The following is a 7,898-nucleotide window of genomic DNA, read 5'->3' as shown; positions in this document are numbered from 1 at the left end:
CTCACAGGGGCTGTGTTCTGACATTGTTTGTTTGGCCAGGGAAAGAGGCYGGAGGTTCTGAAGGATGTTTTTCACGTGCGGTCTCTGCCTTTGGCACTGRCGGCCCCGCGGGGCTGATCCGGACTGAACCCCTCCACAACTGCTGTTTGCTGAGCAGAGATCAGGTTTTGAGGTGACACATTCTCAGTTATGCATGAAGTGATGGATTCCTGCTTAATTCTGGTGGCTCCCAGCAGCAGAGTCCCCTGGTGCCCTTCATTTGCCTCGACGAGGGGAGTCACTGCGGTCATATGCAAATCTTGCCATAATTACCCACCGCTTTCTTCCTTCCACACTGGCTGGCTGCTCCACAGCTTCCACTCCAGGCCTGCCAGGAAACTTCACCCATGAGCTTATCCCTGACCCTGAAGTGTTTCTTTTGCTCTCCAAAATTGGCACTGATTTTGTTACGAGGCAGCTCTGAGCCCTGGTTTGGTTTGACAGCACAAAATCTTCACTTTGCAAACCACGGGCCAGCCCAGCTGGTTTTCTAGAGCTGGTAATTTTATTTCCAGTAATAAGTCCAGAGAAACTCAGGTTGCTGGCCACCAGGACAGTGGTTCATCTCTAGCCAAAGCAGAGGAGKTAATTTGTGATGGGGTAAGCTTTGWGYCCTGGTGGATGGGTGAAYGTGTGAGGTTTGTGTCAGACTAGGAATGTGCCTGCAAATAGACATTTCTGATGGGTAATAAAGTCACTTAAATGTACACTCACTCAAACTGGACACCGTAAGTCAAAAGTTATGCTGTTTTAATGAGAGCTTTATAATTAGATTGTTCATTTGCTGGGTGAAATTGTCATTAGTAAAGGAAGGTTTTATTAATTCACCTTTTTATATAAAGAATATAATGAATCACTAATATTCTTATAGGTACAGACCGCGATTATTTCTGCTTMCTGCCTTGCAAACATCTTGTTTCAAATTAGGTTTATCTGCTGTCTAAAACTAAATACAATGAATAGATGTATAATAAAATCTTTTAATTGTCTTAGCATATGTTGCTTTTATTAGGTGAGAATAATTGCATTCATGGGATCACCTACAAAGTCCTTTAGAATATAAAATTGAAATGGCTTCACACTGAGTGCACAAGTCCTTCTGAGCCGTGCCATTTTCCCCTTCACTGCCTCTTGTCCCCCTTTCGCTGTAAAGTTCACATTGAAGTGTGACAAGAGACACTTGACAACTGACACATGCTGGATCTTATCAGCAGTGAGTGCAGTCATGGGCCCTGACTGAAGAGCGATTGTCATTTCTACACCATTTATTCCTCTCCTAGCCTCATTGCTTGCTTCCTTTCTGAGGAAATTTTCCCTGTTAAAGTACTGTACTTGTCGTTCTTTTTTTGGTGCGTGTCTGTGGGGTTTTTTTCTTTTTTATTTTTTTTTCCCCCTCACGAGAGGATTTTGTTATGCATTCATCCCATAGGCAAGCCTCTAACAGACTTCCTCTAACCTCTTAGTGTCAGGACTGCTCTAAGCTGATTCAGGCTAATAAAAGCAACCCAACAAAGCTTTGATGGTGTCATTACATCTTCCTTAAATCCCCTTCCTTGCTAACATCCAATAATTCTATTACCTCTAATCAATTCACAGGCTATTTTATTTGAAAGGAAGAGAAATCAACTTCAAACCATGCTGGTGCAGTTTGCCCAGCATTCACAGAAGGTGATGATGTTTCTGCCATGGCTTCAATTGACTCTCTAAGTGAGTTCTGGGCTATTGAGCATCTGAACTTTTATCTGTGCTCTGCCAGCCCAAGCCAACAASAGCAGAAAATAGATTCTTGTTGCCTTTTGGAAGTTCTTCCACTTCTACATAACACTGTGTGTCCTTTCTGTAGTGGAGATAGTATAAGCAATAGATAATTTGAAAGGATTGAGAGTAAAGCATCAAGTTTGACCATTCTATTTTAAATTAATTGTCCCTGCAATGATTTGTATCGGAGCTCCCTTATTTTTCCTTTTTTTTTTCAGCAAGAATTTTCCCCCTATTGTTTTAACTTACCAGAGCTTTCACACGTGCTCAGTCCCACCAGGGTGATTGCTGGATTTTGTCATTAATGCTGTAGAGATGTCTGGGCAAGCTCTCAGGCTATGTTCATGCATCGCTGTCTGACGGGGGTTGTGCCTGCCAAAAATCCTACTGCCCCCGGCTCGCATCAAGCGGCGTGTCAGGATCACTCTGACAGAGCTGCTGCCACTGCTGCCCGAACTCAGCTCGGGCAAAATCAGCTGAGTGTCTTCAGCRGCTTAAATAATAGACCTCTGCTGGGGCAGCCTGCTTGTGGATCGTCTGAGGGATCAGGGGAGCAGGTGGAGSAGGGTGGTGATGGGCAGCAAGGTGTGGGGTGGAGGTTCTGACATCTCGGACTGACAGGGAAGGAGCCAGGGAAGGACTTCAGAATGTACTGTACATCACCAAACGTGGCTCCCCAAAGAGATTTCAGCCACATCCTCTATCCACAGAGATGTGCCCTTCTTAGCTGGTCATTTTTCCTGGACGTTAATGTACATTTGGTATCAGCGTACATTATGGGAAATGATACCCAGGCCCTTACCCCAGCAAAACTAGCGTGTGGTTAGGAGAATGCACTGACCATAACCTGCTGCTGAGAAGAGTTTGCATGTWCAGAACTAGCTAAATTTTATCTGGGTCAAGGCTCTGTCTTGTTTCTGATAGATTTTTTAAAATTCTGTTGCTGCTATCCCTTTTCTTAATGAAAAACACGCATCATTTCATCACACATCGGTTTCCTCCTTTATCTCCTCTGCCGTACAAAAGGCAGAGTGGTGGGCATCCTGTTTTCTCCCACGCTGCCGTGGCTGCTGCTTTCAGAATAAGTTGAGTTCRAGCTCGGAGCTGGGGAGGGACTCATCGCTGTCCCCGTGGTGGTTTATCAGTTACTCACACAGAGCCCCTGAGATGACTCAGCTCAGCGTGGGCGACAAACCAACCCGAGTCAGGATCGCCCGCGCTCCGTGCCCAACATCTCCTCTGCTCGTTAAACCATGGCCTGGATTGTTTGGAAACACCAGGGCTTTGTTTCCTACCTTGCACGCTCCTATCGTAAGAGTAGAGCGCACTTTTTTCTGTAAACATCTGTCAGTCAGGTCAAAATTACAGCAGCTTGGCCATGCCGCTCGTAATTTCGGTTGTCACATGCAGCGCGCCCCGTGCAGCGGGGTTTGGTCGCTCTCCATTGCCAGGAGAGATCTCAGAGTGTACGTGACACATAAATGACAYCTGTGTCACTGCACAGGAGCCTGTGGTTGTGCTGGTGTGGGTTCCCACTGTGCTACCTGTGAACCTGCACGTGGCAGATCAGAGCGATTCCCCCGCAGCAGTGTCCCATGGAGGGGTGCTGGCACAGCCTGGAGGGGCTCACAGCATCGCTGTCCCCAGCTGATGTTCCCTCCCTGGCTCTGAGCAAGAGGCCAGGCATAGCAAGTGCAATAATTGATTCTGATTGAAGTGGAATTAAAATTTAGAACCTGGGTAGCAGTGGTGATTTACGGCGCTGCAGCTGAACTATGGGTTTTAATAATGTATTTTAGCTCCTACAAAGATGGAAGAAATGTACCAACTTCTATTAGCCTAAAAAGGAGAAGGAACTTTGAATGGAGGTGCTTGTTCCAAAATGTAGAGTTCATCTGAATTGCTTTGTCTGATCATCTCAGGAAACAAGAAAGGTTTAAATGTACCTTTTGTGCATGYGAATGACCATCCTGTCTCTGGTCATGAGAATCTAAGTGCAGGTTTTCACGCTACCATTTTTTAAACTCCTCCAGTACAYCAGAAGGCAAAAAGTACCCAGAGAAGGTATTTAGAGTCATATAGAATAGAAATTTTTAGTCTGTTGAATTAAAGACTTTATAGCAGAATCCCTGGACTTCCAGTAAAATATTCTTTTTATGTTACAATTTATGACCTGAGTCACGACCAAATTCTGCGTGACAATTTCGAAATTCAAGGAGAGAAGAGATAGACAGGTAATCTGCAGGTTAATATTTTCTTTAGGTCTATGTACTGCTTGTTTATTTAGAGATAAATTGATTGAACAGGCAAAGATCATGYGAGAATGGGCTTTATTGGTAGTGTATTTCCAGATCAATCCTAGTTTGATTACTGGAAGTCCATCCTGTTATCAAATATATTTCTCATCAAATATTAATTAGACATGTGGACAATACTATGGAACTTCATCACTCTGTCACAATGTTTGCCAAGCAAATGTCATTTGCTTTGCATTTTAACATAGATTTTTAATTTCTTGAAGTGTTGGAGTTTACTTRCTTTAAAATAAATTTTAAAATTGTTTTTTCTAATACCAAGGCATTGAAAATAGACCCCAACTTCTGTATTTCATAGTCAAGAGCTGAAAAAATCCAAATCTGGAATCCAGTTCTGGAATTAGACTGGGTGGTTCATGSGAAAGAGGAAACTGTAAGACTCTAGAAAAAATGGAAACAGAAAGGAAAAAGATGAGGGAAGCTTGACAAAGTGGATTCTTAATTAGTTAAATCACCTGTGGAATCAGAAACTGGAGCTGCCCATGGCCTGCAGTCAATAAAGGGGTTTTGTCACCTTTCTCAATCTCTAATGGTAACACTAGGTATACGAGAAAAACATTTTAATAGGAAATTCAAAAATCCTGCCTAACAGGATGAGGTGGGTTTAAACCACCTCTATGGTATTCTCAAATAAATTTGATTTCCAGATGCTTTGTGTTGTGAAATCAGGGAATCCCRGGCAGAGAAGTGGTTGGTTTGGAACAGATGAACTGGAAGGAAAGAAGATACAAGCAAGGGAATGCATGGGAAGAGAAAAAGAGTGAAGATCAGGAGGAAAGARTTATGAGAAACTTCTTTGTTAGGATGTAAGTGGGATGATAATTAATTTTGTTCCTGGCACAATGGAACTGCTTAGAGGGAGAAGTTATTAGCTCTCCTTGATCATTAAACCAAATGGAGAATTTGGAATGCAGACAGCAGGGAAAACAGGTTTTGAGGAAGAAGATTACTTACTTTTTTATTGGAACTATCTTCACCCRGTGCAATTGCCATCTCAGTTCTGGAATAGCAAATTACATTTTTTCAGAGGCAAGGAATGTGAAATGGCTATCTGGCCTTGGGAGTGGTGAGGTGTGAATAAGTGCAGCAGTTGTGGCTGTGTTTGCTGAGGAGCATTGCAGAGGGATATTTTGCAGAGTGACACCGACAGTGTGGAGGTTTCAAGGGCCAGGTTTGGCACTGCTGTGCCACTCACTGCTGGAACTGTCTGGGGTCTGGTTGCTCACCAGGAAAGGCAGAAGAAAAAACTGTCCCTGTTTTGGGAAATGTTGAGGACAGATTGSTTTGACATTCAGTAAATCAGGGACAAAACCCTTTACCCATCATCAGCCTCCTGTTTTGCCTGTTATTTCTTTGCAAAATGATAGCAAACATTCATCTAAGACACATGTCTARGCATTAATCAGGCCCAACCCATCAATTCAACAGTGATGCTCTATTTTATCCAGACTGTACTCTGCAGCAAGAAGCCACATTATTTCTGCATAAATTCTTCTGCCTTTCCCTATGTATTTTTGCCTTTCCGCCCTCTGAGTGGTATTTGTTGAAGATATCTATGCACAAAGAGCCTTTTTCTCTCGTGCCCTTCCTGCCCACGTATTACAATCGAGCCCGAGTAACGCGACAAGCGGTTGCTGTAGAAGTTACTGAGATATAAACAGAGAGACACAGCCTTTGTTATCCAGACACGAGGGAGGAAATGGAGAGTGGGGAGGGGCGGRGAGATTTTTTATTAACTTGCAGTTAGAATGGATTTGAGCTGCAGCATCAGTGGAAAGGTATATATTTACCTTCAAGTGCCTCGCTTRGTTTTGTGTGTTCCTACGAGCTCCYTTTYYACAGGRTSYAATTCCTTTCACAGATTCCAGAACCCCCYTCTCCAATGGACTCTTGCAAGGCAGAGAAAATTACAAATTACTAATTTAAGTGCTTCTTGGAATCGTTTCCTTTTTGTTTTGTATCATTTCCACACTTGTAAAATCAAACTCTCAGTTAAATGTTTATACAGTAATTCAGCTGGCTTGAGCCATCTGCTAGCGAGGCATCTGCGGGGCCATTCCCGTGCATCCTCAGTATTGTTTCCTTCACACATCTTGTAGCCTGGTGTTTTGGTTGCAAAAGGATSATTTTATTTTTCAGCACAAAAGAAGTGCTGTTTATATCTCTGGATCTAATTGTCAGCTTTATTTCCAAACTCTACCTCAAATCAAGTTCTTATGCCGCWAAAAACCTTATTCTGATTGACGTTTACTTTTCAAAACCTATATTCAGYCTTATCTTGCTCCTTTATTATACCTGCCTTTATATCAGTATTCGAAAAAAATCCTTATCATTTGTGAAGAGTATAGGTGGGCTTGGAGCATTAGTATTCATACTTGCATGTTAACAACTGTTATAACGTGTACCAGAGGGAAAATATTATTTCTTGTAAATGCTCAATAATTACAGTCTTTATTGCATCAAAACCTGTGTTTTGACAGGTAGTGGAAAGCTTTCAAAGTTTGTGTGGGATGGATGACAGATAGCTGCAGGTGGAAAATATTTTTTTAAGTATTGGGTTTTCTATCCTTGATACTGTAAATATTCTTCCAAAATAGCATTAACCTTCCACACAGGGTTGGTCGTGTTCAATGATAATACGTGTGTTAGCARAAGATACCTGGGAAATAATTTTTAATGATTCCATCTAATTAATCTATGGCTGGGACATTAACGTCTCTTTTCATTAAGTTGGGAAGTATGAAAGACTAGAAAATTACTGCTGTGCTGGATTTAGTGCTTTAGGTATAATTTGAATGGATGTGCTAAATTCTTGGTCGTAACTTGCACTCACACCTAGTCTAAGACAAATTAAAAGGGAAGCTTGTCTGCTGTTGCACTTTCCAAGAATACCTGGRTGCTTTTAAGCCATTTGCAGCCTATGCCTGTGTGGAGGGACTTTTTTTATATATATACATACTATGACACATTCTCCAATAATTTCCAGCACATGTGACATCTCAGSTTTTAGAAAYACCAACACCCAAGATGAGGMTGGATGGTCACTTTTTTCTRTTWTGCTTTTMTTTTGGTTTATTTTTTTAAGTGTGCTGTCTTACTGGATAAACATTTGCATTTGCAATGAAGTCCTATCAACCAGCAGCCCACTCCACTGCAGATGAGGTCATGAGAAGTCTGAGAAAGTTCCTGTGAACTTGCAGTTCTTTTGTTTGGGGTGTAGATGTTCTGATCAGGTTTGTGCTATGCTCAACCGGACCTAACACTGTGATTTGTGCTGAAGGCTTAACCAGTGTGTTTTAAGAGTTTAACCAGCACAATAGTGATGCTGCCTCCTCKTTTGGCCACATCCTGGGTTTTGTGTGAAATGCCTGAGCCTCTGGAGTTTCAAGTGTCTCTTGAATGTCGAGATACCTCGATAACCTAATAGGATTTTAGGTTTTCAATGAGTTTGAGAGTTATCCAGTTGTGTTTATTCCATCTTGAACGCTGTGTTTGTAGTGTTTGGTCTATTGAAGTCAATGACAAGGCTCCCACTGACTTTAATGGGATCAGAATTGCCAACCTAGAGAGAAAAGGCAGCGGGACGTAAGATTTCTGTCAACTGCCTTTAATATTGCATCTAAATTGAGAAGGCCACTTCTCTTACTCCGAGGTAGTGGGGATGCTAAAGTGTACTTGACAGATGTCTTGCCAAGGGTTCAAGCTGATTGCTGAGGAGTAGCTCTCAGCAGCCTCTCGCAGGCCCAGAGTGAATGCAAGTTGGGCTTGAGCATCACTCCATTCAGA

This window comes from Malurus melanocephalus, unplaced genomic scaffold, assembly GCF_030028575.1.
Source record: "Malurus melanocephalus ecotype Western Australia unplaced genomic scaffold, MMel_1.1 scaffold_173, whole genome shotgun sequence".
In the NCBI taxonomy this organism is placed as follows: domain Eukaryota; kingdom Metazoa; phylum Chordata; class Aves; order Passeriformes; family Maluridae; genus Malurus; species Malurus melanocephalus.
Note: the sequence above shows the minus strand (reverse complement) of the source record.